This window comes from Eulemur rufifrons, chromosome 9 (genome assembly GCF_041146395.1).
Source record: "Eulemur rufifrons isolate Redbay chromosome 9, OSU_ERuf_1, whole genome shotgun sequence".
Taxonomy (NCBI): Eukaryota; Metazoa; Chordata; class Mammalia; order Primates; family Lemuridae; genus Eulemur; species Eulemur rufifrons.
Genome location: NC_090991.1, coordinates 45,047,225 through 45,072,325, shown reverse-complemented (window position 1 = coordinate 45,072,325; position 25,101 = coordinate 45,047,225). Strand labels below are relative to the sequence as shown.

The window sequence follows — 25,101 nt, the reverse complement described above, 5'->3', positions numbered from 1 at the left end:
GACATGACTCTTGAAAAGCAATGTGACAATATAAATCAAGAGCTTTTAAACATTTGTGGCTATTCTACTTCTAGAAATCTAAAAAGAATACAAAAGTATAGAAAGTTACATACATGAATATATCCATTGCAGTGTGAACTTCCAATTGTGAAGGTATAATGCAAGTTATGAATCATTTATGCATTCATTTAGAAATTCTAAAGTCAAGGCAACATGACAAAATTAATTTAATAATACTAAATGAAAAAATAAGACTTTAAAGTTATATTTACTATAACTTATAGTAAAAACAGGCATGTTTAAAATTACCAAAAGGAAATATATTAAAATGATCCAGTGATTGAGTTGTGGTGAGGTTGTGGGAAGTTTTTTCTTCATTTTCTTATTTTGTAATGCAGTTACTTTTAAAAATTTTAAAACATTTTTATAAATAGACTTTATATTTCTAAGAGTTATGTTCCCTAGAATATTTATTAATTTTACGCAGATTATTTCAATTTCTAAAAATCAAAAGATGCAGGCTTTCTTGATTGGCTTTCAAATTAAAATATTAATTAAGCAATTATTATCTTAATAAGGAAAATGTGCTTAAGACACTGTGAATTAATTCTGCTTTTGCCAAACACTAGGGTTAAGTGATTCTCTTGCCTTTCCAATTTACATAGTTTTGTGGGAAAAGATTCAGACATATAATCAGTTAAGTGCAGACTTGTTGCAAGCAAGCTATGAATTACCTCTTAAAAGCTTATCTTTTTGGGAAGAAGGAGGCATGGACTCTCCACATCAACCCTTCTGTTAAAAACATAAAAATCTGAGTCTTGCATATTTAAGAAAAACACATTTGATTTAATTGTTTTCAAAAGTTATTGTGATAGGCCAGGCATGGTGGCTCACACCTGTAATCCTAGCACTCTGGGAGGCCGAGGCAGGTGGATCATTTGAACTCAGGAGTTCGAGACCAGCCTGAACAAGAGCGAGACCCCGTCTCTACTAAAAATAGAAAGAAACTAGCTGGACAACTAAAATATATTTAAAAAAAAAAAAAAAATTAGCTAGGCATGGTGGCACATGCCTGTAGTCCCAGCTACTCGGGAGGCTGAGGCATGAAGGATCACTTGAGCCCAGGAGTTTGAGGTTGCTGTGAGCTAGGCTGACGCCACCGCACTTTAGCCCGGGGAACGGAGTGAGACTCTGTGTCAAAAAAAAAGAAAAAGAAAAAGTTATTGTGGCAGTCCAGTTTAGAAAACACACCACCTCATTTTCTCCTCCTGCATATCTTGATATTGATTCCAAGGAACATACATCAAACTATAAGAGTTGATTTTTCTTGTACAACATCTGGTTCCTTAGCCAACTCAGTGGACTGCTAAGTGGATATGCTCAAAGCTTTTGCTGCTATTTCTGGATTCCACCTTCTGTTAGCTTCTCACATGCAGCCCAGTTTTTGAGGGGCACATGAATACAGGGGTGGCTTGAGATGCCAGGTTTCACCCCTGGATTTACATTTAATTCAGTGTCATTTTGATGGCATATACTCTCTAGTAAAAAGAAGTGAAAAGCAGTTTTTGAAAATGAGAAACTTTATTGTCTGTTTGAGTAGCTACAGTCGTCCCTGACATCCCTTCCATTTGGGGGACTTTAGGATTTTGTGATCTCAGGGCAAGACTATACCGTGAAGTCTTTCTTTTTTTAAGGCTATTTGTGTTGCAGTTAGGAAGCTGCACAATTGGTCTTTGAATGCCATCACCTGTAAGAATTAGATGATTTCTTCTGACCAAGACACTGTCAGAAAGTTGAATTAATTTGAAAGCTCAGATGGTTATAGGGAATCATTTTAAAGATAAAATTGTCAAAGAGAAAAATGTTTACCGCCTTATGCGTGGCCAAGATACGTTAGAGTTTTGGTGGTGCCAATTATTGCGTCCACAAGTTGGCACTGACTTCTCGCAGCTGATCTCAGAATGCACGGAAGCACATCAGTTGGCTTGCTTTTGAAGTCTGGGTGTTGCGCGGTATTTCCCACTTACCTAGTCATCACTTTGTTGTTGTGGGTGGTGAGGCTTCACTCTGGTTCCAAGCAAGTAGTTAGAATGATCTGCAGTTTGCATTTCTAAATTCTGGAAAACTAGGGGTTTCTCCAAAGCCTGCATTGAGTAGAAGTTTTCTTTCTTGAGGGTCCGGGCCCAGATGTAAATTTCCCCATCAATGGCCTCATGCACTACAAATAATAGAGACTCCACATAAAATACATTGTAATTTTTTCATAAACTTGACTTAACATTTGTTGCTTTATACATCCTATGCTGATAGAATTGTGTTGCTGAAAAGAAATTAATTCATGGATCCTCTGGAGCAATCATTTCTAAACCTGACTCTTTAGGGGAAAAAACAAAACAATCTTCCAGTTCCATTACAGACCTGATAAATGAGAGGCCCACAGAGTATGGCCCAAGAATTTATTCTTGAAATGGTCTCTAGGAGGGTTGGGGAGGAGGAGGGCCGCCATGGGCTATTCTTATTGAAAAGAAAACAGGCCAAGGGTTGATGTTTAAGCTGGTACTGGGTACTTGGGCATTGGTTGTTCCCTCTACTCTTTGCACATATTTGAAATTTTCCATAATGAAAAGACTTTAAAAAAAATAAAATCAAAGCTCCCCAGGTGACTCTGGTAGTCAGTCAGGTTAGGAAAGCACAATTCACTCCTCTCACTTAACAGGTGAGAACATGAAGGTGAAGGTACCACCCAGTGCCTTCGTAGGATCTAGAACTCCTGTTTCTGCTTCATAGGCCTGAGCTCTTTTACTCCCCATCACCACCCTGAGCAATCATCTTGCTGACCTTCTTAGAATTTAAAAGGGCAATAAGAAATCTGATTTGGATGCACCACCTGTTTCCTTTAAACAAAGAAGAATTTTACGACATGTGTTTCTTTCTTTGCAAGTTTTCCTCTTTAAGATGTGTTGAAAGTCATTCTACTGGTCTGCAAGAAAGACATTGGCTTTTCAAACATAGATTGTGGTCCTTCTATGTTGCTGGTAGTTAAGCACATGGGTCCAGTGATAAAAGTAGGAATTAATGAGCAGTAAAGGTGTGAAAAGTGCAGTGCTTGTCCGTGTTAAGTAGTGTCTAATGAACAGAACAGCCAAATCTAAAGCAGAAACACGAGAGACCAGCAACATCCTGGAAAATTAAAACAGTGGTACTGTGACTTTGTTGCCAATTATTGATGAATCCTGTCAATCTGGTTTAACCTTCTAAAGCTCTTTAACACAATGCACAGTTAAGTTGCACGTCATGTAATTATTAATACATCTTATTGATTTAGTTGGGCAGCTAGCCAGTTCAGTTAAAAATGTGTCACGTGGTCTGAATGACTTCTCCACAAGCCCCGAGAGTCAAAAGGAAGAGGAAAGAAAGGGGAAGGGAAGGAAGGAAAGGAGAAAGGGACATACCCCCTTAATTGAGATGGGAGGAATTATCATAGGTGCTACCATGAGTTTTGTTTTGCTTTGGCAAAGTTTTTAAGAAAAATTTCAGTGAAAATAAGAATTTGTGTAGTAGGAAAAACAAACTAATGAACTGTTTTCTCCTGCTATACTCTCAACATGAAGCACTTCTGGTCACCAAACTGTGGGGGGAGTTTCCCCCACGCACCAAGCAGTTCTGCACCAGACACCAGCTGGGTGTCCTGAAATTCAGTTCAATTCTGACCCTATCTACATGGAGATAGACTCAGGTCCCACAGGTTAAGGACTCAGTCCCACAAGGCTCCTTCCCCCGCCAGCACTTCAGACGCCAATCGAAAGTAGTAGGTCACCCACAACTTCTATCTGACTTGACTACAAATCAGAGGTTCCCACGACCCCCTTTTTTGCTAGGACAGCTCACAAAACTCAGAAAAGCACTTTACTTACATTTACCAGTTTCCTGTGCTGTATATTGCAAAGGATACCAATGAAAAGCCAGGTGGGAGACATGCACAGGGCAAGGAGTGAGGGAAGGGGCCCAGAGCTTCCATGCACGCCTCAGGCACACGATCTTCCCAGCTCCTACTCTTGCTCAGAAGCCCAGAAGTTCTCTGAACCCCATAGTCCAGGAACTTTTATGGAGGCTTTATCACATAGGCACGCTGGATTATTCTCTCTGTCTTCAGCCCGGCCCCCCTTCCTACAGGATGGGGGGTGGTAGGAAAAACACCCTAGAAGTTTCCAAGCTTCTAACCATGGCTTGGTCTTTCTGGTGACCAGTCCCCATCCGGGAGCCCACAAAGACTCACCTCATTAGAACAGAGGATGCTCCTCTCACCCAGGAAATCTCAAGTTAGTGGCTCTGTGCCAGAAACTGGGGAAATAGACCATGTAAATATTTCTTATTATATCACACTGTCAGAGTATGGCTTTATTTTTTTTTTTACAGATTTATTGAGATATAATTCACATATCATAAATTTCACCCACTTAAAGTATATACTTCAGTGGTTTTTAATGTATTCGCACAGTTGTGTAAACATCTCTATCATCCCTAAAAGAAACTCCATACCTATTAGCATTCATTCTCCGTTTCTCTGTTCTCTCAGTCCTTGGCAACCACTGCTCTACTTTCCCTCTCTCTGGATTTATCTATTCTGGATGCTTCGTATATGTGGAACCTTATAATAAGTGGCCTTTTGTAACTGGCTTCTTTTATTTAGTGCATTTTCAAGGTTCATTCATGTTGTAATATGTATCAGTACTTCATTGTTTTAATGGCCACATAGTATTCTGCTGTATGAGTGTATCACATTTGGGTTAACCATTCACCAGTTGATGGACTTTTAGGTTGTGTCCACTGTTTGGCTATTGTGAGTAAGACTGCTGCGAACATTACAGGTTTTGTGTGGACACACGTTTTCAGTTTTCTTGAGTCTGTAACTAGGAGTGGAATTGCTGGGTCATGTGGTAATTCTATGTTTAGCATTTTGGGGAACTGTCAGTTTTCTGAAGTGGTCACACCATTTTATAGCCCCATGAGCAATGGATGAGTGTCTTCACATCCTTGCCAACAGTTGTTACAGATCTTCTTGATTCTAGCCATCCTGGTGCATGTGAAGTGGCTTTTCATTGTGGTTTTGATTTGCACTTCCTTATTTGCTAACAACATTGAGCATCTTTTCATATGTTTGTTAGTCATTATATATCTTCTTTAGAGAGTCTCTATTCAGATCCTTGGCTCATTTTATAATTATTTATCTTATTATTGAGTTGGAAAAGTACCTGTTTTATTTTAAGCATATCTCATGGTGTAAGTGGAAAAATGAATGGAAAAACAGCAAATATTTTAAGTGCCTACGAGACATTATGAACAGTTTAATAGAATATAGTTCCATGTAACCTAACTTTAGGGTTCATTCTGGTGGTAGGAGAAATCTGATGTTGATAATATGTAAACATAGCACACACACAGAATCCTAAATCCTTTTAAACTTGTTAGGTTAGATGGTTGGCCTACTGGGGGAGTACTGAGTTAGTGGAGATAACTGGTTGACCTTAAGAACATTTTGATATTTGTGAATTTCTCGTGTTATATAAATTCAAAATTCGTACGTGCAATTGAGAAATTTCACTGATTCAGTTGGAGGTTTTTGTCTTTAGCTAAGTTGTATGGAAACTCAAGGGATAAGTATCTCATTTGTAGTATTGTGAATTTTTCCAGGGGAAGAAAACCTTTTTTTCTTGCAGACAGTTGAAGGAAATTATCTTTTCTGTTTTTAAATTATCATAATTGGGCTTCTCCATCACAGACTTGTAAAACTATAGAGTATGTATAAAGTCATGTTTATTCATTTGATATTCTGAACATAAGTATACTAAACTTGATTATGTTAATTTCAGAAGAAAAAACATTAAGTTTAGAATTAGGCAAATATACGCAAGTTGCAATTGTGTACAAGGATTGCTTATATTTCCAGGATAAAATCAAATCTTATCCTAAAATCTAATTAGCAGCTGTTTATTGGTATATTTGACATACAGCAGCCGAGTTTTCTCACCTCAATAACTAGGACATCATCAACAGATGCTGTCGAGCCTTTGACCGCTAATTAGAGTCCCTGGCCAGAATCCTAGACCCTAATGTAGGCCCTTAAGACTTGAGTCAGGAACAGCACAGCAGTGGTTTGGAAGAACAAAAACTAGAGGTCAAATGCAATCTACCTAAGAGAGATGGTTATTTTTCAGATGCACAAAAGTGGATCTTAGTATTATAAATACTTACATTAGTCAGTGCTCTTTGCTACTCTAAATCTGATTCCAAACTTTGTTTCCTAGGGCTTCTGTAGCGTATTTCCACACATTGGTAGCTTAAAACAACAGGAATGTGTTCTCTCTCAGTTTTAAGGCTAAAAGTCCAAAATCAAGGTATCTATGGGACCATGCTCCCAGTGAGGTTCTAGGGAAGCATCCTTCCTTGCCTCTTCCAGCTTCTGGGGGCCCCCAGCAACCCATGGTGTCCCTTGGCCAATGGCTGCATCACCCCAATCTCTGCTTCTGTTGTCACTTGGCTTTCTTCTCTTTGTGTCTCTCTCCATCCTCCCCTCTTCTTCTAAAGGCACCAGTCATTGGATTTAGGGCCCACCCTAATCCACTAAGACCACATGTTAATTTAAATAATTGCACCTGCAAAGACCCTATTCCCAAATAAGGTCACATTTTGAGATTCCGGATGGGCATGAAGTTGGAGTGGGGCAGGGCACACTCTTCCACCTAGTACACAAACCCAGCCACTTCACTTTTCAGGGACAACTATTGAAATGATTGTAGGTTTTCATGTATGTTACCACCCAACATACATGTGTAATCTAGCAAAACACATCTTAAAAATTTTAGGAAGTGTATGTTTTGGGCAGGGCTTTTGAAAAATCCAGATGGAAATGGGTACTTTTGCAGTGCCTACAACATGCTGAGCACTTTTGCGTATGTTGCCTCATTTGATTCTGTCAAGTTACTTTCTTTTTATTCTAGTGTTTCATGTAATTGTAATTTACTAAATTTGTTGGTGAGTTCTTAAAAATGTTACCATTTCCTACCTGTTACCAATCTATGTCTGTCTCATGTCAAATATCAGATAGACTCATTGGCTCATTCCTCAGCCACTGAACAGCTGATTGGGGACAGATTCTTAAACTGCCCAAACCTGAATTTCCTCTTCTGTAAAAAGGGCCAATAATTCACAGTTGCCTTACAACATTGTGGTGGCTAACAAATACTGTGAAAAATACCTTGTTCCACAAATGTCAGTTCCTCTTACTATGCCCTTTTTTTTTTTAAAAAGCTCTTTTGGAGGTGTGTGCATGTTCCTTTTATGGTTACTGCCAGAGAGGGCTTAGGGATAGGTATATTGTAAATACACTGGTTTCCCATGGAGACATTGTAATTCATGGGTATAACAGTTAAGAATTGCATGTAGCTGCATACAATACAAAAATCCGAAATAACAGTAGCCTAAGTAAGAGTGTCTGTTTCTCCCTCCTGTGAAAGGTGTATGGAGCGGGTAAGTCAGGGCTCACAGAGCAGCTCCGCAGTCACCAGGAACGAGGCTTCTGACTCTGTTATACCATCCGAGCCCATGGCTTCATGCAGTCACTTCCCATCCAGAATGTCTGCATTGCATGTTACAGGCATGTAGAAGGGCAAGCAAGGCATACCTCCCCCAGGTGAGAGATATACCGTGAAGCAGTTTACCAGGAATCTTCCGTATAATACTTACATCTTCTTTGTTCCATGACCACACTTAGCTGCGAGGAGAGGGAATAATGTTTTCTTTTACTCTAGGTCTCAGTGTGCCCAGCTAAAATGAGAGTTCTCTTATGAAGGAGGGAGGGGGGTTGGACATTCTCTGCTGTAATGGCACTATATTCTATCGGGCTCTGAAGATAGCACTTTGGGATTGAGGATCTGGTATGGAAAGTGAACGTGTATGTAGCCCTGTTTCCAGGGTTTTAAACATCCTGCTTTAGAACTACAGCCTTGCAAATGATTTTTGAAACAACCCGTTCATATGTTAGAGAACTGTCTGTCCTCCAAGCCTGAGAGAAAATGAGTAATTTACCTCTTCATTTTGATCAGCTCCCCTGCAGCTGTTGGTCCTTGCAGACGTGCATCTGCACCAGGAGGGTGAAGCAGTGTTGAAAGCAAAGCCATGCACCACAGCTGTGGAGACCAGGGCGTCCCAGTGCAGTGACAAGGGCATTCCATTAGGAGCCATGACCTTGGGCCTATCCAAGGTTTCAGTGAAATTCCTTCCCTTATGTTGGGCTGGCTTCTCCCAGCCCCGACGCCTGCGTGGCAGGACAGAAGGTGCAGCTCTGGGGTCTCATTAAGCTACTTGGATTCAAACATTCCGTGCTTTTCTCACAGACCCAGAACAAAGGAAACCTGCTCAGTGCCTTGCTCGCCCATTTTGCTGAGCGAGGTTTTAGGCAGTGAGCCATCCGTCATTACTTTGAGTCCTAGTTTCAGATGGCAAGAAAAATAGACACATCTTTTCATCATTCATAGCCCTTCTTGAGGGCCCAATCAGAGAGTCAGGCTAGGCCCTAGCAAATCACTGCTTGCTAAATGTCCGTGAATGCCAGTTTCGGAAGAATGAAATGAAAAATAAAAATACATAGAAATCTACATACTCCCATACTACATGGAATTAGTTCAGCACATTCAAGTGGCCATACAGGCCTTGGTCCCCCACTCCCATCCCAGTAATGGAGATAGAACGTCGTACATTCAGCCATAAGACTGGGATTCTAGTTCTGCCCTGACACCGGATAGCAAGTGTCTTTGAGCAAGACTTTCTTGACATGGCAAGTGAGTGAGGCACAGTGGTGAAGGCCTTTGCGGCACCAAGATTGACTCACCGTTTGTTTATCCCGTTCATATTTGCATGTCCGCTGAGCGTCTGCTGTGCTTGGGCACCAAGCTAGGCACTGGGCCCACAGAGGGAAAGGGCAGGAGGGCTGGTTCTGTCCATCACAAAGAGTCACATGAAGACCTAGCTTGGAGCTGAACGTGCAGCGGACTCGTCCCCAGCTACCAAAGCCCATTCCCAAGTTGGCGGAACACACCCGGTGGAGTCTACACTTTAATGAGACAGATTTGCTCCGAGCCACCATCGCACAATTAATTAATTAGCTACAGTTGTGTTAAGTGTCATAAGCCTTTATTCCAGAGGGACGCAGCAGGTGGTTGGGAGGTAGGGGGGGCGAGCCTGGGCCAGGAGGAGGCTCTCACAGGCAGTGGAAAGCTACCAGGGGCCCGCAAGGGTGGGGTCCTGGTCAGCTTCTTGGTGGGAGCAGGAACTTAACATCCTGCGGCTCAATTGGAGGTTGCATGGGACAGGGGCATGGGGCTGAATTGTTCACAGTCTTAAAAATAAATTCCTCATTTATAGTTCTGATTAACACAGAGCATTTATAAAATACAGCCTTTGGAACAGTGACACCAAATGCATTAAAACATGTCATCCTCAGTCTTTTGCTAATAAAAAATGCGAGGAGCCCAAGATCAAAGGAGGCAGATGTTAAGGGAGCTGTTTCATCTCAGCCCTGACGGGGACGGGATGATGCAGTGGGTTTTAAAAATGGAAGCTCTGGTCAGTTTTATGTCGTTTGACCTACCTAGGGATGGGCTGTTGTCTTCATGTTTGTAATCTGGTTTGGGGGCTTTTCCCCCTCCTGGCTCATTGGCCGGGTTGAAGCTGAACTTTGTTCTTCAGAAGGGCCCCAGCCTGCCTGCCACCAGCTGTCTTCTGTGTCATCTGACTTATACCAGCTTCGTCGATATCAAAGGGGGGGGATTACAGGCCCATTGAGATCAAAACAGAGAGCAAATCTGATGAGGAACCAGGGGAAGCAGGCCAGGCTTTGTCCCTAATGGGCCTGTTCCATCCATGTGGGTGAATTATGCATGGGCTGGCTTGGAGCTGCCGGCACAGGCAGATCTGCCTCCAGCTACCAAAACCCACATCCGAATATGGAAGAAACCACGAGGCAGCTTCCTGACTGTGGCCGCAGATGGGCGCATCGTTCATCTTGCTTTTTAAAAACCATATTGAAATTGGGCCAGCACTTCGTAGAACTGTTTGATAACCACCAGGACTTCCTTTGTAAAGCTCTCGTAAAGAACATTTAGAACTTTCGGACATAAAGCACCTTAATGACCATCTCGTAGAGCAGGGACTTCTTATGTTACAATGAGAGATACATTCTCATTGTTTTGAGCTGATGCTGACATTTTTGTCTGGCCAAGAGGCAACAGGCTAACTTCTCAAGACCTTTCTGGTGCCAGAAACACAATGTGACACAAAAGTTTAGTTGACCAAACCAACATGATCTCCCATTTGGGTAGGACCAGAGGAAGCAGGTGCCACATTAATTTTTCAGTCAAGGGTAACAACGTTCTTTGGGTAGGCTATCGGTAGAGCCATCCCAGAGGTGCTGGGACTCCTCCGTTAATTTCAGTCATTCATCTGTTCGTTCATTCACGCTCATTCATTTTTTTTCTCCTATGTGTGTATGTGCAATCTTTGCTCTCTACCTACACTCTCCATGTACAGGAATTGTAAGTATTTCATTTGTTAGAAAAAAGATTAACTATTTTTAGGCCCATCATTATGAACTTTTTTAAAAAAAAATAAATCACAATTTTAAAATCATAGTTTTAAAAAATTGTAATGCCAGGTTCAGTTTTGAGAAAGCTCAGGGGCATTGAACAGCACTGTGGTTCTCAAAGATAAGTAACAGACGTCAGGTAACAAGAGATTACAGTATCTGAGACCCTACTCATGAATTTTAATAAAAGACACTGTGACTCGAGCGATTTCGTATTCTGGGACGTGTTCGTGTTTTGTGTTACCTGCTGCGTTCTTCAGGGTTAGGCTGTGGACAGAGACCTTTGCTGAATATGTGAGGAGGAGAATTACAGCGACGCAGCCATATCCCACTTCCTCAGACATGAATTGTTTCTGCCTCCTTCTCTTTCCCCTCCTTTCCTTCTGTCCATCCACCCATTTATCCATCTATCCATGGTTATTGTTCTCTTTTATTAATTCCTAGAATCTTTAGACTTTCCCTGGGATGTGGGCAAGGGGCAGGAACCCATGTGAGTGAAGTTGACCCCAGTGAGCATAGTTAGCTCCAGATATCACATACCCTTCCTTCAGGAACTGGGAAAGGAAGCCTTATGGATGTAAAAAACAAAATCTCATAGTCTTGGCAGTTTCCTCTGGCAGTCTAAGTCAGTTGGAAGAGCTAGGGTCAAGAAGATAGTTTTGCAAAAGACAACAGTAGGGGTTCTTCACCAAGATAGTTCAGCTGAGTCTTTCTCATAAATTTGGTTTATGGAAGTCCTAGCAGGTTACAAAAGGAAAGAAAATGGAGTCTCTCTCATTTTTCTCTTTCCCATCATCTGGGTAAATTATTGCAAATTGCTTTAGGACTCCGGCAGGTATACTATCAACCCCTCCACGTGACTGTAGGTTTGGGGCAGCCCTAAACCTGAACATATAGACAAAAGCATTAAGAGTTTATAACAGTGAGAGCAATAGCTGTTCTAACTATGGCTGTTGGGTTCTTTTGGGTTTTTCTTTTTCCCCTGGAAGGAAATGACAGTTGGATGCCTGGCACTTCCACATGGCCTATTTTCCCCGTGGGAAGTTGTAAAAAATATCCATTAAGGCTGGTTTGTATACGCCAACAGAAGGGCGTAATATGCCCCTCAAATGAATATTATTATCTCCATCCACGAAATAAAAGCCTTTGAGGGATGGCACTACTGTGCAAATTCCTCATAGCCACTGGTTTTGGCAAAGCTCAGCTGTGTTGAAACTGATCCCTTCTCTCTCTCCAACTCGGTGTGTCAAGGCGAGACCTCATTAAGCAGATATCTTAAATTATTATATTTCCTCTTAAACCTCTGAAAAGGGAGGGAGGAAAAAAGAAAGGTAGGAGTGAAGCTGCCTGTATAATGTGTAGACGACTGTTATCTTTTTTAACCCTTTCTTTGCTTTCCTGATCACACGATGAGGTTATAAAGTAATGGAGGAGACTAGATTGAGATGTTGGTAGATGTTACTTAGGAACAGCCTAAAACATCTACAAAAACAGGATTTTTGAGTAATTTAAAAAAATTTTCATGTCAGCCACACTGTCACATGTTCCCTTACACGGCCACAGTGGAGTTATGGGTAGCACAGATCTGTAAACACATGTTCCGTGCACAATAGGTCGTGCAGCTTTCAATAGAACAGCCCTTCCTCAGTGAACTGTGTCAGCCTCTCGGTGGACGGCAACAACAGAGAGCATTCATCCTGCTCCTTTTTATTCAGTGAAAACTTTGTGCAGTGGATAAAACCCACAGAGCTGCTCAGCCATGCATTGGACGGCCTTTATTAGCTGGTGCCTGTTTTCCTGAGATTATGAAAAATCCAACTTCCTCTTTGACAGTTGCCAAAAGGCTCCATTTCCATAGAGGGAGTAGAATTGCTTCTGGTCAGAAAATGGCTATTTCACCCTCAGATGGACAGAGAGCAAGGAGAAACCACAATGGGAGAGAGAAGCACCTTTAACAGGGAAACACAGATTTTCTAGAAGTGCCCAGCAAATGTGTGCTTAGATCTGGTTGGCCAGAGCTGTGTCACATGGTGACCTGTAGCTGCAAGAGAATCTGGGAAGTGTGTTTTGTTAGCTAGACATGTCATTCCAACAAAAATTGAAGGTCTATTCAGAAGGAGGAAAAAAAGAGGAATGGCTTTTGGTCAGAGACCTATGAATATCTGCTCCTGGGAGGGAATTCAGGTCCAATAAATGAAACCTGAGTGATGGTAAGAAGTCAAAGTGAGTGCAGTTTCAACGGCCCATTGACACTGTAAATAGTTCACGTCCCATCCAGGCAGCTCCCTGTTGGCAGTCCACAGAAAGTGCACAAACATTTACTATACCTGGAGAGCCAAAATTTTGGCCAGACATCCATCTTGATTATTCTGTGCATGCTTTGTAAGCGGAAATAGATCTATCTTGTAGCTAACAAAATAGGCTTGAGGCTTGGAATACATTTTATCATGGAGCATCTGAAAATAACTCAGCCTCTGAAATTCCATGATGAAGTTATCCTCTGGCAATTGGGTAAAAATAAGTCTTTATCCATTCATCAGCACAAGTTTAGCTAGGCTCTTTCAATGACTTAGTTCTAGCTCATGCATCTGCTCCTAAAAAATATTAACCCCTCTTAGTCTGTCTACAGAGGAACTAGAAGTTCCATAGAGAAGATTCAGGCTGACCTTGATGTTCATCCGGAAGAGAAGCTCCCTTCTGTTCCCAAGATTTTGGATTAATTCAGCTGTCTCAGTCAATGAAATCTTGGGCTTTCAGGGACCTAAGAGAGCCAACTCAAGAGAATGGCTGAGTGTTTGAGTTGCATTAAATGGCATGAACTTGTTAATATGGTGAGATTTGGAATTCAAGTGTGCCTTAAGTATTAATATTTCTATTAGAAGCTAGTCAAAATCATGATTTTATCCACTGAGGCATTTAAAAAATGTGATTATTTCTTCTCCAAGGACCTACAAGCCCCATTTCTTCTTATTCTTTGTGCTTCAAGACATATTTTACTCTAATTTTGCTGTTGTAAAACCTGTTATAATCAATTAAATCATACCACCTGTTTTGACCAGCTAGCATTCAACCAGATAATCATTTGCTCCATTTAGGAAGTAGGAATCTTTTCATGTCTTCATTAGAACTAGGTTTCTTTACAAAGTATGTGGTTCTTGGAGTAGAGAGTTAAGAGAAAACATTAAAAATATACACATTATTTATGGAGAAGGAAACACTTTTCAGGACAGATACCTGTAGCTAATCTGTTTTATTTTGTTTTTAAGTCACAGAAACTGCCAAGAATAGCAACTAAATGCAAGAAATAGTTCCGCTAGCAGCTGCATAGAGGTTCCAAAGGTGATCAGGAAAATCTCATTTGAAGCGGTGTGTTTGAATGTGTCGGAATAACTTCTGATCCTCAGATGTGTTTGCTGTGTTCAACCTTAACAGGGTTTTGCACCTAAGTTCAGAGTCAACATGAAGAAAAGTGTCTTAAAAAATAAGTTGAACAACAGTCAACATACTGGCAGCCTTCCTGCAGACTCCTCATCAATACCGAGTTGTTCATAGTTAATTGCGTGCAAACAATGGCCTTCTCTGTCTGTAACCTGAGAAATGAGATTAACAGTAACAGAGGAAAGCCGATTACAGATATGTTTACAACCAAAATTTTAGCCCAGCAGAGCAGAGCAGAAGCCTTGGGTGGCTTATTTCTTTTAATCTGTGCTCAAGAACACAATAACTGTATAACAGAAAATTTCAAAGTGAATTGTAGTAAGACTTGACCCGTGGTAGTTACCTTTCCTTCGGACCGTGGTTTTCATTTTAATATGGGAAACTGACATCCCCCAGAAAATAAAATATCACAGTAACACTTGTCAGTCAGGCAATTAGCTCAGCAAACCCAAGGGCACTCACCTTTCCCAGGAAGCTGTTGATTTGTGAGAAAGTTGAACGCAAGCTCCGTTGCATACTCAGTTTTTCTTCCCTATCTTCTACTGGTGGTAAAGCCTCACCACACCCCATTTCTCCGGTAAAACAAGTTGAAGTCTTTCCTCTTTGCACCAGAAAGCCTATGTCATCACTTGTAGCAGGATAAATTCACAAACGAAACCACATAAAACATCTAGGATTTTCCTAAATGGGCAATAATGTAATTATTTGATCACTCCATCCTTAAGTATTGACCTCAGCCAGGTAATTTTTTGCCTAAACTTGAGATACCCTTTTTAAAAGAGGCAGGCGTAACTCAATAGATATTATAACAGGTCTGTTTAGAGACTTTGGAAGGCTGATTTGCAAAGTAACTTCGTGTAATGGCGAGTCACCCTCGAGATAATGGGTTGAAGGCTATGTCTTGGGTTAAATCTCACTGTTGCCGTCTTCTTCATTCATCTGCAATGAGCTCTCGGGAGGTGTGAGACGTCTCTGATCTCCAAGAGTGTACCATCCATCCGGAGGGAATGCAGGATTTGTTCGTCTGACAGATGTTCACGAAGAACCTGCTGCTCCATGCAAAGGCCCCATTCTGGGTATTGGAGGCTCAACCTTTAACAAGGCAGACAAGGTCCCCTCTACTCATGGAATTTATATTTTAAAGAAAAAAATGTAGAATTTAAACAAGTAAAATCTAAGAAAGATAAGTAAGAAATAAGATACTGGACTCTCCTTTAGATGGGAGAGTCAAGGAAAACCTCTGGGGAGAGGGGTGTGACAGCTGAGCTGAGTCCCAACTGGCAAGTGAGGCATCCTTGTGCAAAGCTGGGGCGCCTGGCAGAGGGACAGCAAGCACAAAGTCCCTTAGGCAGGGGCAGTGTAGATCCTGTAGGCTATGGGGGGTTGGCTGAACCCAACACAGCAAGGCAAGTTTGTAGGGTCACGAGTTGACAGGGAGTCCTATGGTAGAAAAGGAGGTTGGACATTAGATCGGGCCAGATTGTGGCCTCAGTAGGCAACAGGGAGCCACTAGAGGTTTTTGAGCAAGGCAGTGATGTATGCCAGGCAGTGAATCATGAAAAGTGGCCTGACCTGGAGAGACTGTGGAGTGGGGAAGGAAGCCACCAAGAGACTAGGCTGTAAGGCCTGATTTAGGCTGGTAAAGTGGGGTTGGCATGAAAGGGCCAGTGCAGGGGAGATACCCAGCCCTCTTAACAGTCCATCTTGGCTAGTTATTGCTAGAGTCTGAAACTCTCTCCCAGTCTGTCTCCACCATCCTGGTACTTTTGGGGAGCAGTAGGGAAAACAAGAATTAAAGACTTAAATAAATTAAAGTGTCAGCTGGGAAGGGAGGTCTAAATTTGCATTGTCTTACACAGTAGCCACTAGCCACCTGTGACTATTTAAATTTAAATGAACTAAAAGCAAAAGAAATTTTGACAATTCAGTTCCTCCTCGGTAGAAGTCATGACATTTCAAGGACTCAATAGCCAGAGATAGCTAGCAGCTACTGTGTCGAACAGTGAGGATGTAAAACATATCCGTCATTGCAGAAGGTTCTATTGGACAGCACTGAGCTGGATCATTAAGTTTTCTAATGAACGAATCCTTCATCTTTCTGTAGATCATCAGACAGTCTCCCATGGTGTTTGATATTACAAACTACCTTGCTGTTGAAATTTCTATTTGTACAGAACATATCCACTTATGGATACCAATTAAGTTCTTTGTGATATTGCATCGGTTTGGCTGTCAAGGCTGTAGGCTTGACAAAGAATAATAGAAAAATCACCTTCCAGAAAGAACAGAATGTTTGAATTGCACATTTCATAGAGGCTGAGTAAAACTTCAGCCTGATTTAACTCCTTTGGAGTAGACTGTTGTAAAGGAGAGGGAGATGCACGCGCTAAAACACAGGTTCATCAAATACAAACCCTGCAGTGACAACAGGGTTCCTCTCTACTCTGTTGGTGACAAACTTTAAAACTCTTTTGACTTGCATCCCTTGATGTCATTCTATTCCCCTCTAGTGGAATTAAAGAGTATCTGTCTCTCTACTCCAGCTTGGACGTATTTGCTATAGTAGGAATGAAAATCTAGAGAGATTATGGATGGAAGAGACCATCATCATCCATTTCCGTATTGTGATAGGCTGCTGCTTCACATCTTGTCTTTTTTTTTTTTTTTTTTTCCCTGTTCTCAGGGGGAAATAGCCTTCTACTCTATGTCTGTTTGAGTTATTCAAAAAAAAAAAAAAAAACGAAAGTTTAGGCATCTATACCATGTGTCACTCTTTATCCCGATACCAGAATGTGCCTTATTGCAGAGGGGAGAAGTAAGCACTAAAAACTAGGCATGTGTCGTGGCAAACAGCACTGAATTTCTGCCTTTATTTTAACACAATTGTTTGCTACATGTAGAAATATTAGCATATTCACGGTGATATTTTTGTTAGGTATTTGTTTTACTTAAAAAAAATGAAAAATGCGTTTCAAATGTGCACAGTAGGTTTCTGCTACCCTGAGGGCAAACTTCAAATTTTTCTAAGAGCTGAGTCAGTCATGCCAGTGAGTTAAGATGTAGGACTGGAGGTCTCTGATGCCATCTGGGGGTGGGGGGGATGTCTCAACAAGTGCCATTTTTATCATTATTCTTCAGGTTGAGTTCTGGGAGGCATTGCTTAGGATGCATTTAAAGTCACAGTTGGAGGAGAATACCTTGGTGTGGCCTCTGATTGTTTAAAAAAAAAAAAAAAAAGGTTGAGGGGAGAGAGAGAAGAAGGAATACATAAGTTTGATACTTTTGCATGCTCTACAAGCACCAGCCCACAACCAGGTGCAGAGATGCTGGGACGAAAATGAGGAAGGGAAATGCAAAGTTAGACACAGAAGAGGCAGACGCTACAGGACAGTCCGACAGTGCTGTGACAGTGCATTTCACCAGTGGAGGCCAAGGTGCAGGGATCTTTTACTCAGTCACATCTGTAACACACAATTGGTGGATGAATGTTAAAACTAAGTGCCAAAGAAACTTATAGCAGGCCGGAGTGTGTGTGTGTGTGTGTGTGTGTGTGTATGTATGTGTGTTTAAACTGTAAGATGTTCTGCTGCCCTATGGCTTCTGACCGGCCATCCATAACTAACAAATGGTTGGAGATTCGCTATCCAAAACCATGATAGAACCTTCACTGTCTCAGTTCCCAGTTTTAGAAAAAGACTGAAGGTATCGATTAAAAAAAAAAAAAAAAAAAAACAATTGACAGGTGAGCAGCTTGCTGCAATTGGAGAGAAGAAAACATCGACATCAATCTGAGGAGGCTTTGAACGGTCACTGAGCAGATGGGAAAAGCCTAACTCATGACAAATGCTCAAACCTAACAAAAATCAAGAAAAACCAAGAGTTAACAAGTCACTTTTTAGCTAAGGTATAAAACTGGTTACTTGCAAGCTTATCCAGAAGGCTCAGCAAGCTTCCGGCACAACCAGAGCAGCTTTGTCCAAAACAGACCCCTGCCTTATAATGGACGAGTAGCTTCTGAATTGAAAATTTTATGTTCATCTCTGTGGCTCAAGATTTCTACTTCTGGCTTTTATCCTAAGGAACTGATAAGACACTTGCACAGTGTGTAGAAAAATTGGAAATAACCTAAATGTTTAGGAATTGGGGATTGGTTAAATCAATTATGGTACATCCATGTGATGAAATACCATATGATAAGATGTGATACTGCTACATATTTAATGACATTGAAAGATGTTTAAGATGAACTGTTAGGTTAAAAAAAAAAAAGCTACAGATGAACCCTTTCCTCCTTCCCTCTCCCCATCATTCTAGAATGAAATATACCAAAATGTTAATGTATACAGGTTTATTTCTACTTAACTATATTTTATTACCAATTTTGTAATTATTTTCCAATTTTGTTACAGTGAATATTTTGCCTATATAAAAGAACTTGTGACTAAACTATTGAAAATTAATAACAAGTGACTAGAATAATATTTTACCATAAGATGCACATTTCTTTTTTTTTAAAGTGAGCTTATAATCAAGAAGATCATTGAATATCAGGAAATAAAATTCTCTTAGCATAGCTAGGAGAGGGGGTTGCTGCTTGAGAAGTATCTTCTGGGAGTAATGAGCAATCCGCATAAAGATCAGAGGTCCCTAAAGAAAGAAAACTGCCCATTTGGACTTTGCAGTCAGGAAAAAAAAAAAACAGGATTATACCTTCTGCCTCCTCTGTGTGTTTAATCAGATGAACAATTACCAGCTGCTGGAGAATCTGCCAACATTATAGTGAGGCATAAAAGTCAGCCTTTAAGATGCTTCTTGTATCCCTAACAATTTTGTTTTCCTTTCAAACTATGGCATTGGGGCTAACCAAATCTGTATTTAGCATAAACATTATTTGGTGCTTTAAAATGCTATAAAACTTTAATAGAGGATGTATATCAGTGCTTGTCCGGGATTAGGGATGGGAAGGGTATGATATAATGGGAATAGCACGGGTACTTCTTTGTGGCGAGGACTGTTCCATCTTCACAAAGAAGTACGCATTTGTGATCAGCTATGTGGTGGTCGTGCCTCAGTTCCTCCAATACACACAGTCTTTCTCTCTCTCTAACAGCATGTCAGGAACCAGCTGAAATAGAACCAGTGTATTCAGTGAGGCATCATGGTAATTTGGATTACATGGACAATGTATGAAGTCATTTTTCAACTTACATCTTTTCAGATAACGTTAAAGGTCTCCTTTTACTTTTTCTAAACCTGGTCTGTCCCCACAGAGACATTTTACTTATTTATCTATGTGGAGGAAAGCTGTATTACTGTTCAGGGAAGAGTACTTTTGTTTCTATTTTTTACATAAACATCATTATATTTTATGTTCCATTCTGTGACTTGCTGTTTTCATTGGACAATGTATCTCCAAGATCTGTCTGTGTTGTTACAGAAAGATCTAGTTCGTTTGATTTAACTGCTATGTAGTATTCCATAGTATAACTATTTAATATAGTTTGTTAAGTATTGCCTTACTGGTGGAGATTTATCTAGGTTTTTTTTTTTAAGAGTTTGTTGCTTCATATTTACTTATTACAGCATCTCGCATAGCTGGGCAAAGGACTCATAAGAATTCTAGCAAAGCCTGGTTTGACAAGTTAGTCCAACTGTAAAGATGAATGTTATTCATCAGAATAAACTGAGGTTTTATTACAGATCAAAAATTAGTTACTGTCACCAGACATGGAAGTTCCTTCACTCTTTCTCAGAACAGGCAACATTCGACAAGACCAAAGGCAAAATGCATGAGTGGGCCAGGCTGATCCAGTGGCCTGAGAAGGGCTGCAGGAGTCTTGCTTAGCGCGTGCTATACAGTGTAATAAATGCAGTGATACCCAAGTTACATAAAATCACCCTGATCATATGACCTAGTTTTGATAATTCTCTCACATTAACAAAAAATTTAAAAATAGCCATTTTTTATATCAAGAGTTAAAAATAAAACTGCTTCCCAAGAAATTTAAGATCACAGAAATGATGCCAGCTTTGCCCTTGGAGCAGTGTTTTCGGTGTTTCTTATATAGTCAGCACATGGGTGACATTTAGACCCAGGCTTGGCTTACAAGCGTGAATCATGAGAACACGTCAGATGGTGAAAGTGGAGAATTTTCCTTGGTATTTACAGGGAGCATCTTGAGAGACCCACATTGTCCTGGGCGCTTGAGGAAGTCACACCCCAGAGCTTCACTCAGTTAAAAACAGTCTTTCCCTGAACCCCCAGTCCTCAGCGACAGACATTTTGGTCCTTTGAGAGAAACCTGTGGGGCATTTCAGAGGCATTCAAATATGGGTGGAAAATTCAAGCCAGGATGACCTCTAGCCAAAACCCTGCCATTAGTTTACTCATCACATTAAAAGGGCATGTGAAGTGATGTCTATTCAAATATAAACATCGTGGTCAGAAAACATTGGTCGTCTGCCTCCTGGTGTGCAGGAAGCATTAACTGCTCTAGAGGTTTCACTCTGCACATTGCCACATGAGTCTCTGTCCTTGAAGACTGTGATTGCAAACTTACCTACGCTGTGCCTTCCAGATGTTACAGACAATGCAACAAGAATGCATCTAGGAAATTTGAAGCCCAGTCAACGTCAAAATTCTGTGCCATGTAGATCCATGGGTTTATTTTAACAAATCGCAAAATGGCGGTGGAAACGATGATGATGATAAAGACAGACTTTGAAAAGTCTTGGTAGAAATGGTGAGAAATGTTTCCAAGGAAGGCTAATTAAGCTGCTATATTATAAAACTAACAAATTAGAAACAGGCTAGCAGATGCTTTCAACAGAACTTGAGTTTTTCATTTGTTGTCTTTTGCTAAGAGGTCTAGATTTAGATTTGTGGGTAAGACTTCATTTGTGCCTATGAAAAGAGATTTACTCAAAACTTTCATTTTTTTTTTCCCCCGCCAACTATGTATATGGAGAAATATCTGAGTTGTATGTTTTCCCCTTTCATTATAACGTAATGTCAGGCTTGTGACATATGACAGCAGGTTTCACTCTCACTTAATGAGAGGCTGCCAGTGCCTAGAGAAGTAAAAAGGAAGATTTATGTCATGTGTTTTACTAAAAAGAGAATGTTATTAACTTGGTAATAGTGAAGACTTGCTGTGCACCAGCCATTTCTCTGTGGTACTAAGTATGGCTCAAACTTGCTATAACTCATCTGTGGGATAACTTTGTCTAGCACCCTCAGATGCACAGTGAGAAACGTGTGCTTTGTTAAGGATTTGGTGGTTGCTTTCATATGCATTTATTGGAGGTCTACCGTGTATGAGACAAAATGATTTCAGAGGTTACAAAGACAGACTTCTGCATTCAGATAGCATTGTAATCCCAGAAGAACCTATTATTGTCTCTTTCCCCATTTTGCTTTGGTTTCCAGGAAGCTCAGAGGTAAAGTTAATACTTAATGCTTATCCTTGGTCTGGCACAGTCACTAATGCAGTGGCATCCTTTAGGACCTCTTTCTCCTTTCTGTTAAACAGTCGTGTCAGTTCTCTCTGTGTGTGTGAGATAAATGATTAAAAAAATGGTAGGGGAGGTAGGTAGACAGAACCATAATTGTCATAAGTGGCAGAATGTGATAAGTGGCATTATTAATATTATAAAAGAAGTAAAAATGATCCAGAAGCTCAGATGAATGAGAAAAATTGTCTCTGGTACTGACATCTGGAGCGACTTCCTGGAGGGAGAAGGAGCCTTCAGTATTGACTTGTTAGGTATTTCAGCAGATGAAGTCTTGGCGTGAGGTGGTTATGGCAGGAGGAGGGAACAGCCAACGTGAAGGCACAGATGAGAGACCCTGGGGTGCCACCTGGGCTCACCCAGGTGAAGGATTGGATGTCGGGGTCTATAGATGTAAGAAAGAATCCTGGGCTTCTCAAACCTGAGGACCATCAGACTTGGACATGAGGACCCCTAAGATTCAGCTCCTCCTCCAGGGCCCAGCTCCACTCCAATGTACATCCCTGGCTGCACAAACCGCTGGAGTCACTGTTTGCATGATTCATTTGGCAGCTGTCGTGAAACCTACTCTCAGGCCAGCGGGAGACAGCACATGCCTTGGTGTTCTGTTCCTTGTCTTGTCTTTCCATCCAGGTTACAAGCATCATCTGGAAGCCCCAGACCTTACCCACCTTTCAATCTCCTGTGACCCAGGCTGGCACCATACTTCAAATCAACGCTTAGTCAACCTGTGCCTCAAAATGATTTTGTTTAGAAAAACAGGTCAGAGAGGTTTGGAAACAGCCTGTTTCCGTTACTTAGAGAAAAGCATCCTAATTCTACTTTGCAGATAAATCTTTAGACTTATCCTCCCACGACTCCTGAACATGAGATCCAGCGGGTTATATATTTAATAAAGAAGTAACAGATGTTCCTTTGGTGCTGTTCTACTTTGAGTTAGTGGTATTTAAAAAGCAAATATTACTATATTCCCTGTTTGGTAAACAGTATATTTAACTTGTAAGTTGTACAATAAAAATGCTTGCATTAGAATCATGCATGTAAAAATGTGGTGAAACCCTAAAGCCTGTAGTGTAGTTGGTGGTGGTGTAGCGAGTCCCCGTCCTGGTTCTGCAAATGCGCCGTGGTTATGTAAGATGTTAGCACTGGGGAAGCTGCATGAAGAGTATACAGGAACAGTCTGTGCTATTTTTGTGAATTCTTATGAGTCTTAAATTATTTCAAATTAAAAAGTTTGTTTTTTTTTTAAGCCAAATGGAATCAAAGAGATGATCTAGTCCAGTTGTTTTCCACTTTAATTTTAGTAGCAGTCTCCCTCTTTAGCCTTCTCCCGCCCCGCTCCTCTGCAGCCCCAGGCACCTCCTGACAACCGCAGGGCTCTGTGAAATGCCATTTTAAAAATGCTGATGCAACCCAACACCCTCAGGTTCCAGATGAGGAAATCAGGGCCCAAAGAAGTAAAATGCATCGTTGTTTAGTGGCTGTGGATGGAAACACAGAGAGCCTGAGGAGTTTTTAAGGAGGATTTGTTCTCTGCAAATCATGAGTCACAGCTCCTTAGCCAACACTGCGGTTTCTTTTGTCAGACTAGGTGAGAGTGATTAGACTGGAGACGAGTTTCCATGCTCCTGCACTGCATCTCTGTGGCGCAGACGGTGCATGGGGTGGTTTCGAGCCATCTGTCTCGAAAGTCCAGCCACGGAGTGTAGAGGACGGGAACACAGGACCCGAGAGGAAATCGCCTGCCTGCTGCCAGCTCGGCCTCCCCTCTGACCACCCGCAGGGCTGAAGCTGATTAGTGTCCTGCTCCTTCCCATTCAGGCTCAAGTCACTGAAGTATTTTGGGGAAACCTGGGGCACCTTGAACTTTACTTCCAAGAATGATATAGTAATAACAGTCTCTTCTCTTTGGGGATTTTCAGGTTGCAAAACTTTTCCCATAGGTTCCCTGAGTTGAGCCTCACTCCCAGCCCGTGACATAGGCAGGCTAGTTTTATTTCTGCCTTATAAATAAGTGACATGACATTTCCAAGGTCGCAAGGTTTGTGTCAGGGCTGGGTCAGATGCAGGTCTGGGAAGTGCTCTTTCTACAGGAAACTCTTGTTCTAAACAGAGATTTATTGTAAGGCATCTGTGCATACTTGACAATCAACAAGCAGGCAGTGGTGTTATTATTGTCACTGTCTTTGTAATTCATAGGCAAGATCCTCGTCCACGTGTGTGATTTTGGGGTGTGAAGACTCCAAGACTTGGTGGCTCTCCAGACTTGCACGGGAGGTGGAAGCTACGGTTTCCTCTTCCTACACCTCCGAATGGTTAGAGCCTGAAGATGCCATATGGCTGCTGGATGAGTAAGACTTAGGTTTTCCTGAAAAGTGAAGCAAGTTGCCCGTGTGCCACGTCAATAGAGATCTATGTGACAACCAACTGGCATGACAGCCTCCCCGGGGCCGCCTGGCACACGCATCCTCCAGAGGGCTCTGTGTGAGCTGCCATTCTTTATTTAGTGCCAGTTGTGGATGCCTCGTTTCTGCAGGGAGAACGGGCTGCTTTCTTTCCCCTAGCGTGTTCTTTGCCCTCCACGTTGTAGGACACAACCTTTCCTGTCCATGTGGGTACTTGTGATTGGTGCCAACACCAGCCTGCTCCCTCAATAGTCTGCCGAGTGTCCTGGGACACTGGGGAAATTGGTGGACTTCTCTGATAGTTGGATGTCTAACTTCAGACGATGGTCACAGCTCCTTTCTATGAAAAACAAGCTCTTAAGGAAGATGTTGGTTTTTCATACCCTGAGAGAGACACTTAGGTGGTAAACTGGTGACCTGCCTCAAGAATATTGCTAATCATCTACACATGGATTCACCTGGCACCTAGAGGTGCTTTCTAAACACCTGTTGCATGACAGGAAACTCTCTTGTTCTAAAGCAGCTGCCAGCCGTGGAATGACCTGCAGGGCGTGTTAAAACACAGGCTGGGAGCTCCCGCCCTCGGGTTTCTGATTCACTTGGTCTGGGAAAGGGCTAAATAATTTGCATTTCCAGCTCCAGGTGCGTGATGCTGTGCTGGGACCGTACTCCTGGGATGAGAATCCTACATGGGTCAAATCCCAGGTCTGACACTCATCGACCATGTGACTTTGGGAAGGTCATTAACATCTCTGTAAAATGAAGATCATTGTGCAGTGAAAAATGGGGAGAAATGCTCATTTTTCTATCTAATTTGGGTGGTGCAAATGTACGTGTTTGGCTTACTATTCTTTATACTCCTCTGCGTGATTGAAATATTTTAGAATTTTCAAATCTATGTCTTTAGAAAGTAATCACCATAACTCGTTGACATATATATGGCTTAGATTTTAGGTTCCAAAGTCAATCAAAAGGTGAATTATAAAGTCAAAATCACCTTTGGAATTCCTTTCAACCACCAGCACCTGGGCCCTTAGAAAGTCAGAAGCCAAGAATATCCTTCCTTGCGTCTCTCTGCATTTGCACTGGACCACTAAAGGATAGCTC

General features: G+C 41.5%; 1 protein-coding gene across 3 annotated transcripts in view; it reads left to right on the top strand.

The window, feature by feature from the left end:
- The window catches only part of PRKCA (protein kinase C alpha), a 379,706-nt gene that overhangs the window by 235,523 nt on the left and 119,082 nt on the right, over nucleotides 1-25,101 (top strand). The window lies entirely within an intron of this gene.